The sequence below is a fragment of the Notothenia coriiceps genome, unplaced genomic scaffold (assembly GCF_000735185.1).
Source record: "Notothenia coriiceps isolate Sejong01 unplaced genomic scaffold, NC01 NC01_scaffold00030216, whole genome shotgun sequence".
NCBI classification, from domain to species: Eukaryota; Metazoa; Chordata; class Actinopteri; order Perciformes; family Nototheniidae; genus Notothenia; species Notothenia coriiceps.
The window spans coordinates 71,855-84,674 of NW_011362917.1; the positions used below are offsets into that span (position 1 = coordinate 71,855).

The 12,820-nt window shown below is 41.1% G+C and overlaps 1 protein-coding gene across 1 annotated transcript in view; it reads left to right on the forward strand.

Moving 5' to 3' along the window:
- The first annotated feature begins 11,354 nt into the window (after positions 1-11,354).
- Positions 11,355-12,820, forward strand: part of LOC104959419 (zinc finger, B-box domain containing) — a 30,398-nt gene continuing 28,932 nt past the window's right edge. Inside the window, exons 1-2 of the mRNA XM_010787310.1 lie at positions 11,355-11,402; positions 11,963-12,072. The gene's annotated coding sequence lies outside the window, so the exon portion shown is untranslated. The remainder of the gene's footprint in view (positions 11,403-11,962; positions 12,073-12,820) is intronic.

Below are 12,820 nucleotides of genomic sequence, written 5' to 3' on the forward strand. Positions count from 1 at the left end.
TCCAGTATCCATTTATTCTTTTTCTTCCACTGTCTATGTGCCATTTAACTGCTTTACCCACAGTCCCCAGTCTGTTTCATGGATGCATGTGTGCCGAATTCATCCAAATGTTATGGAAATTGCAATGTGGACTGATGCAATATCCAAATTGCAGTAAGCACTAGATAAGGTAAAGGCAAAATAAGTGCTGGAGAAGTCCTGAGCCCGAACAGATCCTCTTAAAATATCCCACAATAATCATTTTAAAGGGGCCCTAATATGCTTTTTGGGGGGTTTCCCTTTCCTCTATTGTCTTATATAGGTTTCTGTGCATGTAAATGGCCTGCAAAAGCTAAAATCCTAAAGTTCCCGTTCTCTCCCCCCCCCTGCTTGAAACGCCATAAGACTCCATTGTTTGCTTCCGGAAAACATAGTGACATCCCTATTTACCACTCGGGCTGCTATTGGTTAGCGCTCATTGTACGTGTTAGGCTAAGGGGCGGGACATCATGTCAAGTGGTTGACTGTTGAATCTGTTTTTGCCTTGCAGTCTTGTCTCAAACCCTGAGCAAAAATAATTGAGAGAATTCTCAATTACCTTGGCTTTTCCCTCAAAAGTGTGTGCATGCGAGAACCTGCAGGACTCAGATGTTGGCACTTGTCTCATTCGGTGATAGCTGTGTGTTAGACATGCGTGTGTACAGGTGGATTTTGCCTTTGGGTTAACACTGGATTGTTTTCTAAGCTAACGTGATACTGCCCTCCTCACTGTTTTTTCCGCTTTGATAAAGAAATGTTCTTTGAGGTGGCATTTAGTGTCGCGTCTGATGTTTGTTTACAATACGCAAGTTGTGACTCAGAGGTTGTCGTCTGCCACCCATCCACTACACAGTGAGAGGTGCATAACAGTGTGTGACAGGAGTGTGTGAGTCTGTCTGCTGATGTGACTCTCCCGGTGTAACAGGTGGAGTCAGGTCACTGCTCGTCACTCTCACTGCAGTACTGGCTTTACACAGACTGACACAATCTCTCTTTCCCTCTCGATCCCACACAAACACCTACATACGCACACTTGCACACTTGCACACTATTGATGGATAAAAGATGAAAGTCTTCGAAATAACTTTGTTCTGCTGATTAATCTTTGCAGTTTGGAGTTCATCGCCCAGCAGCACTCACAGTCAATGCTTAAAAGGGAAATGTGTGTTTGTGAGACAGAAAAAAACCTTCGGTGGCCAACCCGTTCAAAAGTGATTCAACGGCTCAAAACACTTCCATTTGGAAATACGTGATGCACTTTCAAAAAGAATGGAAATGTAAAAACCCAAATGTGCCAAAACACATGGAAATGGAGAAACATCTTCACCCACCTGACAACACATGCACATGGTTTACTAAAAGCGCTCCATAAACAAAACACTGCAAATAAAAAGTGCTGGAAGAAGCTCCAAACACAACGGAAACGGGGACACTAAAAAGTGATGCACTCAGCTGGGGTCAGAGTGCTTGTTTTGACGTTCAATGGTTATAAAGTTAGCGTTTTGTTTATGCAGTGCTTTTAGTAAACGCTTCTAGTGTTTTTTTCAAGTTGTTGAATGTTTTCGAAATGCTGCCCATGTGTTGTTCGGTTGGGGAAGGCGTTTCTTCATCTGCATGTGTTTTGCCTCATTTGTGTTTTTTACATTTGCCTCAATTTTAAAACTGTGGCCAATTCTCCTTATGGAAATGTTTTGGGCCGTTGTAACGCATTTGCACCCGTCGGTCACCATAGAAACATGCGCTATGGGAGCGTGTCAGTATCTATGTTTCTGAAAACAAATTGTAGCCATAATTATGTTCAAGTGTGTGTTTACCTATATGTGTGTGTGGGTCTGTGTGGATTAGATAATGAGAATTTTGACAAACAGACACACACACACACACACACTTTATCTCTCCAGGTTGCCTGTCCTGAGGGGACACCCTGTCACCCTGCACCCACAGGGGTGCGCCTCAACTGTCTCCCTTAGCGACAGCCCAGTTGCCAAGGTGATGTGATTACCTGACGGCCACCCTCAGTGTCAGCACAGCACTGCCACGGCATCAAGGGTGGTGGCAAGTCTTGCCATCACACACACACACACACACACACACACACCTTGTCTCTCCGAAATAGGCAAGCNATAAAATCATTTTTGACCACTTTGTTGTTAAGATATATCACATATTTGTAACTAAATTATACATGAATTGAAACAAAACACAGTATAAACTGAGGAGTGACTCGTGAGTTTCATGTATTTTCTTCACTCAGCTGGGAAACGGCTCTCATGTCAAGAAGCATCAGATCAGTGCATGCACTGCATCGTCCAATCAGTGAGCGATACACAGTAAGGGGGCGGGGCGAGTGTCTGAGGATTTCATCGAAGGATGGTCTGGTGGTTCCTCGATTATAGCTCCTCCATTATCGCTCCTCGCTCCTCTGGCAAAAATAAGGCCATTGGGACCCTACTCAAGATGACGCAGAAAAATTAGATTAGATTAGATTACTTTATTGTCATTACAAAAATGCAAGCACAGTGTAACGAAAATCAACTTCCGGTGAGACCGAGACCAAGTAGCGAGGAAATGAAAAATAAGAGAAGTGAGAAAGGGCCAATGTCCCATGTTTGCTACCTAAAGCTACGTTGTGCGATGTCTGGTTTTGTTTCCAATGCCGCGAGTTCTGGTCGCTCAGTTATATTTCTGGAATCTTTGGAATCTCAGTTTGCTAATCGATATCTTGTTTGTGCAGATCCGATAAGTAATAAGGGTATTTTTCCGTGAGTTCCATGCTAAGTGCGTTAGCATTGTTTCGCTCAGGGCTAATTCAGAGCCTTTGTTATTACCCTTGTGTTTCGTTTAGCTAAAAATTGTTAATATTGTCTGATAGCTGAGTTTCTTCCCGTTAACCCGGTAAGCACCATGGGGCTTTTTTTTCACGAAACTGTGTCTCAGGGCTTCTTAACATTTATGAAACTATTAATGTTCCATACTCACTTAATGGGAAGAAACTCAGCTAACTGACGATACGAACCATTTTTACCGAAACAAAACACAAGTCTCACAAGAAGCGTCTAAATGAGCCTTGAGCGAAAAAATGCTATCGCACTTAGCACAGAACTCACAGCTTAATTACCCTTATTACTTATCGTATCTGCACAAAAAAGAGATTCTACAGATTCCAGAAATATTCCACCCTGCCTCACACCTTTCCCCGCTGCCCAAAATGGTCCTGGACTGTAACCCCTGCCCAAGATCCGCTGCTATTGCACTGAAACTGTACTTTGAACATTTTAAATATATCATTAACATTTTAAATATATTATTAACCAGTACTTATTAAAACTATAACTTGTTTGTATACCCCGTTTATCTAGGCCCTTTTTGTTTTGTTTTATGTATATATGTCACACTGTGGGACTGCGGGAAACGGTATCTCGAGATTGCTGGATGTATAACACATGTAGTAATTTGACAATAAACCTGCCTTTTACTTTAATTAGTATCAACACTGAGCGATCCGAACTCGCTACAGGGGAAGCGAAAACAGACATCACAACACGTAGCTTCACGGAGGAAGCTTCTTACCTTTGCTGTTGTTCTGATCAAAAGTTGTGTTCTATGGCATCAAAACGATAAAAACGCTGCTGATCCAATGGTTAATCCAATGTGTCTGTGTCACTTTGAAATGATTCCTAATAATCCATCTTCATATTTACTAGTTTGAGCCTAGGTTTCAGTTTTTAGAGCATAACATAGCTTTCGACTGCGTGCGCATAGCTCTCACTTGTCAATGGTAACGTGTGTGTGTACAACCCAGTCTCATGGCAATTCGTGTTCACCAACACGATTTTCCCATTTTTTTCGTGTCACACAGAACGATTTTAAAAGCAATGCATTTCTATTGGTGTTTTGTGCCTGCACCACGTCTTTTTGTCCAGTCGGGTCTTGGAAGACCGGAAGCTGTGGGGTTCATAAAAACATGTTCTGAGTCAATATCAAGCCACGATTATTGTTTTTATTTTAAATCGTTTAATGTCAGACTTTTTTTGCCGTCAGTGAGGAAAAGCAATGGGGCTCAGAATACTGAAATCTGTATTTTTTTAATATTTGTTTCCTTCTAATTTGTTATTCTTTTCTAAATAACACACTGTTATTTACTCAACAATAACACACAATTATCCTTGTTTTTATTTATTTGTTTAATTCTATAATCTCTGGCTTTTTTGCCATCCATCAGGAAGTGAATTTCAAAATAAAGTAACAGGAAACAGACCTAGGTACATTTCAAGCAACATTGCGATACACACCCTCTGATCTGATTACCCAAGATCTTCAGCTATGGTTTAAGCTCTGTGATTGGATGTTTTAGCTGCAATGCAACTTGGGCACCTGGGGCAAAACGCAACATCTTGCAAAAAACAGCATCTGAGGGCTTCTTAACATTTAATAAACTATGAATGTGTCATATCCACTTAAACGTGCAATACAGTACACAACAGCCTTAAGACATGATGAAAATGTGTTTTCTGCTTGGCACCAAATATTTGTTTTCACCAGCAAGGGGGCGGGGCCATAATTTTGCCAGCAGTGATGTAGCACTGCTCTCATCTATATGCACATCCAACACAGTCTCACTCCCTGAACGTCCAGGAGCGACGCTTGGTCAGGGTCCTTTGGCGTGCAGTTGTGGCGCGCCGAGTCTCCTTCAGCTTCATAAACGGACGCAAGGAGCTTTCAACTGATTGCAATGTATTCCCATCGGCGGCAGTATTTGACGCTCAGGGAAGCACCGCACTGGTCCATGTCGGCGGCAGTTAAAGGTAATGTGAGCGTCCATTCCCATTGGATAAAGGAGGATTTTACACCCGGAAATAAGTATTCTCCTTACTGTCGATTGATTTTACAGTGATATCTGCACTACTCATCAACTCAAAAACACCAGATTATCCTTGTTAATTAAACAACATTGATTGGTTTAAATTGTGTGCAATGCTTTTGTTATTTCCCCCTTCGATTCGGAGAAACAAATATTCTTTCAGAGTTTAGGATGGCAGAAGACACTACACTACCCAGAATCCTCAGCTATCGTTCCGCTTTGCTCGACAAACCACGTGATTAGTCCTCAAGCTCTGTGATTGGTTGACCTCCAACTGCATTCCATATGAAAAAAACGTTTTGTAAAAGATAAAATCATACTTTATTCAGCAGTGCTTGCTTTACTCTTTGAAAGTCATCACATGAATGCATTGTAATAAATGGTTTGGCTGCATTAAATATTACACATCTGTCGTAGTTCTTTATTTATCTACAGAGATCAGGCCTCAGAATAGATAATAGTAGTATATTAATAGTAATATTTTAGTTTTGATATTAATGTTTACTGATACTACTAGACCGCTGGGTCATGTTAAGACCATCTTTTCTGTGTTGCTGTGGGGTTTCTTTAGGACACGTTTGATTCCTGTTTTGGATAGTGTGCTGTTTCCTTCCATTTCAAAGTGCTGTTTGGCGCTCGGCGTAAACTTTGTGCACTGCCACTCCAACATCCAATCACAGAGCTTGAGGACTAATCACGGGGTTTGTCAAGCAAAGCACATGGTGTAGTCCCAAACGATAGCTGAGGATTCTGGGTAGTGTAGTGTCTTCTGCCATCCTAAACTCCGCAAAAATATTTTTTTCTCCGAAGCGAAGGGGGAAAATACAAAAGCATTGTACACAATTTAAACCAATCAATGTTTTTGAGTTGATGAGTAGTGCAGATATCACTGTAAAATCAATCGGCAGTAAAGAGAATACTTACTTCCGGGTGTAAAATCCTCCGTTATCCAATGGGAATGGACGCTCACATTGCCTTTAACTGCCGCCGACATGGACCGATGCGGTGCTTCCCTGAGCGTCAAATCCCGCCGCCGATGGGAATACATTGCAATCAGTTGAAAGCTCTTTGCGTCCGTTTATGAAGCTGAAGGAGACACGGCGTGTCACAACTGCACGCCAAAGGACCCTGACCAAGCGTCGCCCCTGGAAGTTTAGGGAGTGAGACTGTGTTGGCACATCCGTGTGTTGTTTGGTGATGTGATTCTAAACTTACTTTGAATTGTGTTGTAGTTCTTACTGTATTAAAATGAAGGATGCATCTGGAGTTCAGTTGAGTGTTGATCAGTAGGCCTCCTGTGTCACTAAAAGCAGCTTTGACTAAGAAAGTGTTGATTATGGAGTTTGCTTTGCAGATGCTTTGGCCTCCAAGGCCTAAGCCAAAAAATAGTTTTTAGGAGCACTGCTTTTGAATGTTTGCAATAAACTTAAGGTGAACCACATGCTGGTCAAATCCTGTGTCTGCACACCTGTAAGTACTTACTGCACTTGGAGATTCAGCCACAGGATCCTTTCAGAGAGGCAGATCATGCATTTCAGTCTGCTTCTAAGAGCTCTCAAAGCTATCCCATCTTTCAGAACCCAGGACATATCCTTTTTGTACAGTGCTCATCAATGACAAAAGTTAAGAGTTTATGCTAAAGTTGGACTCATAAATAGCATTGGCACTGCAGACTGCACCATCTACACATCAAAGCATTTTCTAAATTACTATTCCCCTATTGTAATCTGCTCCGACTCCTTTGTACTGCTGCTCAGTGGGAATGTGTCTAGCTCCAGGAGTGGTGGAGATGGGTGGCTGATTGGTGAGACATTTTTAACTATGAGGAATGTTATTCAAAATCTTATATAAAAACTCAACTTTCTTTTACGTAACATAGGTGACTGAGGTTACACCATGCCTCCATGGCTTTTGACACCACTCGCTAGTCTCCAGCACAGAAAGCAGCATTTGCAAAACGATCGACTCTGTGGTAGAGGGAACACGATACATGATATGTCTTAGCTCTACTGCAGAATAGCTTCTATGCACCTCAGAGCAAGCTTAAATACAATTGTCTGCTGAAAGTTGAACGATGTGGCCATGTGACAAACCCCAGACACCCTTTGGAGGAAATGCCAGACGACTAGTGGACCCACCCTACGTAGATGGCATCATCGTTCGGCAGCGACTGCTTATGAAGTGCTCGAGCACATGGATGTGTTTGTGCTCCTGTAAAACCATTTAAGACTGTACATAGTGACATTTGGCGTAACAGAAATCTGAACTTTAAATGGTGTTCATTAATAAATAAGGAATTCCATAAGAGTCAGTTCCATTTTTTACTGAAATCGTTTCTTATTGTTTGATCTGTTTTATTTAAAACAGAAGTGAATGAAAGGAAATGTGCTCTTTTGCTTTCAACTGGGACTGTGTGCCTGCATTCAACCAAAGCCTGCTGAATGTAATTGGATAAAAGACTACTCTGACAACAAACAGACATCTGAATGCTCCGAAGCCAGAACCTTGCCCAGTCCACATACTGAACATTTCATGAACTGACCGTCTTCGGCAATGGGTTTTTAATTAGCTTTAGCTTTTTAGCAATTTTCTCTTTTAATTTAATCTAATGTTCGCCTACTTGCTCACAGGGCATTTACAGAAGCACAAATGTATTGTTTAATTGTTGTGTCTTTGTTTTTGTTGTAGCCCCAGTACTGACACTCTGGAAAATCATGTATACTTTGTTTAAATTATTTTAATAGTACCTCGATTTCCATTCTTCTGCAGTTGTTCATCTTAAAGCAGTGTAATATTTCCTATTTTTGGCGTGCATTTACATATTGCACAACAACTGTCTTTATGGTCTTATACCTTATACTGTTTAAGCTAATAAACAAATGGCCATGGCGGCAATTTATGCTGGATTCTACATTTAACCTGCTGGGAGAAGAGCAGATTGGAGGACTTTGGGGCTTCTTTTTCAGGTAGAACGGCCAGTACAGACAGTCTGTTTGGTAAAAGTGAACACCGTTATTTTTAAATAAAATGAAAAGAGATAAACTTGATTGCTCCCATTAGACTAAAAGTTAAAGTGAAAAGAACAACTCTTCCTGCTCTAGCCTTTGAAATGTGTCTTTTTAAGTCTTCAAGCATTGTGTTCTCTCCGTCTAGAACAAAGTGGTATTTTTCTGCACTTTCATTTTTAAATAGGGGTTTGGCAGTACTTTGCTTGGGGAGCAGCTGAACTGCATATTTAATTTTAATTGCAGGCCAGCTGAAGCATCTTGTCAGTTGGCTGAAAGAAATCAAGCAACATGGGCATCTGGTCTTTGAGCTTAAATTAGAGTAGATTCAGCAGCGATGGGCCAACTGCATATCGAGCAAATTCATATGAACGCAACACAAAATAAATGGGCAATAGATAAATCATATTATCAGGTACATTGGAATAACAATAAGAAACAACCCCCCAAGTCGTTTTGAAACAGATTATGCGTGAAACAAAAGACATCCGAGAGTTGAAATCTGCAATGACCCACAGCTTTTACAATGTCAGGATGAAAGAGAAGCGTTGGATTGCTCCATTGTTTCATCTGCTTCATATTCACTTTGACTGTCATTATTCCGCTGGATATGTCGCCCCGTTTTAATTACGCTCTCTGTAAAGCATTTTAGCAAGGGGCCTTGTCTTTATCTTTCCCCTTTTCCTGTCTTTTCCGCCTCCTTTCTTCCTCATCTGTGAAAGGTTGTGAGACACGCCACGGTCTCTCTCGGAGACGCTCTGGAAACTGGATAATTTCAGCTTGCAGACCGTCTTGTCATTTGAAGCTAATTGCATGGTTTAGCCCAGCTCTGGCAATTATAGCTCTCTCCTCCTTTGTGTAAGTGCGATAGCTTTCAGGGTTCTGCTGCTTAAAGAAGATGGGGCTGCCGCTTCCCTCGCAGTTCAATGCAGTGTTTTATCCACCCTGTGAAAGCACATGTTTTATAAAAGAAGGAGAACAAGGAACTATAGGGCAGAGTTAGCATGTAGGCTACTGACATTGGATGTAGAAAACAAAGCAGTTTTGGTTAATGGGTTGATAGTCTTGATCCTGTTACTGATTGTAGCTGTTAGAGTGACGGAAAGCTGGTGTCAGAGCCACACACACACACACACACACACACACACACACACACACACACACACACACACACACACACACACACACACACACACACACACACACACACACACACGCAGTATGATAAGATGGCCGCTCATCCCTGCACAGCTCCAGCTTTATTCCACTGAAGACCCTGATCCCAGACATGAAGCCATATGTGGTAAATGGACTTTAAGCTACAACTGCATTTTGTGTCATGATCCTGTCAAATGATCCTTGAATATCCTTCAATACTTTTACACAAAGTTATGTGAGTCGTTCCTTTAAATGCTGAGATATTTTAGTCCTGAGCAAAATGTTGGACAGTCATTACCACCCACTAAAGCCTAGCTAAAAACGAATGTAGTTTTCCTACTGTTGTGTTTTCTAATCCACCACTGACTTCTCCATATCGTGTGCAGCTCCTCTGCAGTCTGTGAACATCTGATTTTATTGCTGCCGTTACAATAATTGAGTTTATATGAGCTCCCTTGCGGCTGTAAAAGATTGTCATTTGAAATATTAACTTGCTCTGCTCTCACTGCCAGATATTTTTCTACATTTGTGTTTCCTCTGTTTGCATTACCACATCCCTTTTGCCCATTAAAACAGCATGTCTCTAAATGCTGTCTAAGAAGATTAATTGATGTAATTTAAATCATAAATAAAGATAATAGATACATATCGACGTGGCTTTCATGGAAATATACTGCCATGGAAAGTTCTGTGTAACTTTATAAAGTATTTTATCTTGTTTTTCTGTGAGGCGTCAGATTAGTGTTTATTATAAGAGTCAGTTATTCTTTATAGAACATAATGACACACAGTGTTTCCCGCTCATGTAAAGTGACAGGTGCAGGTTTAATGTGGCTTATATATTTCACAGAAACACCATGTACCCTTCATATGACAGTATATTTTTGTTTTAATTGTGCTTATAAATCATTGTCGTTGTTGTTTTTATATGGGAAATATGGTTTACTGTGCAGCTAATGTATCATGACACAGCAAATAAATAGTCAACCTGAGTAATGGGAAATAAATTATATTACCAGCTTACCCCACCCGCTATAGTAATATTTAACTTCTGGGAAATTAGCAATTTGTCACAATACAGTGTTCGTCTTTGTCACATTCATAAAGTACAATTGAATAATTATTTCTGCATGAAGGCCATAACAACATGTTACTACTTGTAATATAAAGTGTTAGAAGTTTGATTATATTTCATTTTTCTTCAATAAATCAATCAAACTTTATTCACACAGCATCTTTCGAGCAAATCAAATGCACTTCGAAGTACGTTACAAGCAATTGACCAAAATTAGGATGCTCATTTGCTCATTTTCAGGTCCACCTCCATGCTTTAATGTTCAAAAAGCTCTTTATTTTTCTCATACTGCCTGTGCTGCAGCACCTCTTTTCACCCTCTGTCTGAAACCAGAGCCCAGTCTGCTCTGATTGGTTAGCTGGCCGGCTCTGTTGTGATTGGTCAACCACTTAGAGATGTCCCGCCCCTTAGCCCATCACGTACAATGTGCTGGAGTGCTAGCCAATAGAAGCGCAAGTCTTACATAGTGATGTCACTATGTCACGAAAGTAAACAAAGGAGTCTATTGGAGATTTTTCAGGCAAGAAGTGTGGGAGAGAAACTTCCTCTGAAGGGAACACAGGGATTTTAGCCTTTGCAGACCATTAACATGCACAAAAAGCTGTATAACACACCACTGGAAAGAGGAAACCCCAATAAGTACAACAGGGCCTCTTTAATTAACTGTGTTTATAGGATGTTAAAAGAAGTAAAATGTTGAAAATTAAATAGAATAAGAGTCAGAATGAGCAAAAGTTGAGCATTGTTGACAAAATACAGTGGAATGAAAACTAAAGATTATAAAACACTCCACTTCGCTTTTAGTCTAGGAATACTGCAAATACTCAGTAGTGTGTGTTTGTGTGTGTGTGTGTGTGTGTGTGTGTGTGTGTGTGTGTGTGTGTGTGTGTGTGTGTGTGTGTGTGTGTGTGTTAGTCTCCCTGAGCAGGTTGTATAGCAGCCTCTGCCTCTGTATGAATGTATTTGAAAGGGTGAATGCTGACTTGAATATGTAAAGCTCTTTGAGGGGTCACAAAGACTGTAAAAGTGCTGTAGAAATGCAGTCCATTTACTTTAGGACAGACAAACAATCTCAGTTAGCAAGTTTCTATTTCTTTTTTTGTCTGCACATTACAAATGCAGGGAAGGAGTTGTGGTGTGACGCTCACTCATTTCCTGGTTTTCAAACTTTTTTCCTGCACATACCTTCGCAGGCAGCTCACACTCACGTGTTTCTCTCTGTGTCCTCTTCAGCTGTCAGCAGGAAAGGTGAAGATCCGGGTGCTGAAGGATGAACCTCCAACAGGTGGGTAGTTTACAGCCACCACCTCGGCTCAAGGTCATCTGCACCAGGTAGACGAGACACTGTGGCTCCTTTTGATTATCTCCCCTGTACTGAAATCTCTTTTACCCTCAACATGGAGGTTAGCATTCAAGAGCAGCTCCAGCGCAGCACCCCGGGACCTGGGAGAGCTTCAATGATTTGTTCATAGTTACTTCAGCACAGTGAATACTCGGCATCACAGGAGCCAGACTGTGGAGCGCTCCTGTTAAAGATGGAGCTCTTTAACCACTAACCAGCCTTGGCAGAATTATTAATGCTTCAAACAAGCCTGAGGCACAAAATTGCACCTTGAATCAGAATGTTTCATAAAAGCTACTATTACAGAGGCAGTAAATGCTACTTTCAAAAGGTCTGTTTTTGTTATTTTCGATATAAACTGGCTGAAATTCCAACTGGTTGTATAAGCAGGTCAATTTTTGGCTGAAAAAACACAAGTATGTCATGTTCCTGTACATGCAGAAACACACAGATTTTTCTAAACAGTTACATTGAGATTTAAAGAGCATATTTGCTGTGTTTAGCCCCTCCTCAGCCACCACCTTTACCCTCCACCACTGGTCTTCGGACGACGAGAAAAAGCCGACTGAGGGGAACGCACTGTGGACAATGTGAAGTCAAGACTGCAGGAATAGTAAGCACACAGAAAGACATACAGAAGACACCCTCACTCTGAAATGTTTGTGTCTCTCCACTGTCCAATTTGTATTCTTTGGACAGAACGTTAAATAACACAACATTCCCTAGCGAGCTTTTCATCTGACCAAAAAACAGAAGCACCACACACCATATGTATAAATTATACAAATGCACAATATAAAAGAAAAATGTGTTGGGAGAATGTGGAGAAGTCCTTATAGAAAACGTGCTTTGTGCAGTTTCCTTCACTGATTGTGGTTCTATTCTTGCAATCTACAGAGCAACTTAATGCATATCAACATTCGTTTACATTCAAGCCATTTTCTTTCCTGTTAATGATTGTTAAATGACAGAGCTGTTCAGGTGCTATTGACCTCTTTGCCGTTCGTGCTAATGACACATTTAATTAGTTTTGGAACGGGCACACATATCCATATGAGAACATATGTTAAATGGCGTTTCTAGATCAATTTATGGATAGCTGTCTGGAAATGAGGCTTGGGCATGTGGGCCGAGTTCTACATTAATTAAAGAGGAAATATTCTGCTCATTTCCAGGTTCTTATTAGTATTTAGTTCCTCTGCTGCAGGGGTGGGGAACCTTTTTCCTCTCAAGGGCCATGACTCACGTATGCATGCACGTGCACGGTGTGGCATGACCACCCCAACAGAAAGGGATGGACACAAGATGTGTGCAAATGCATTTAGTTTCCTATCCATGTGAACATGATTTAAGCGGGGGGG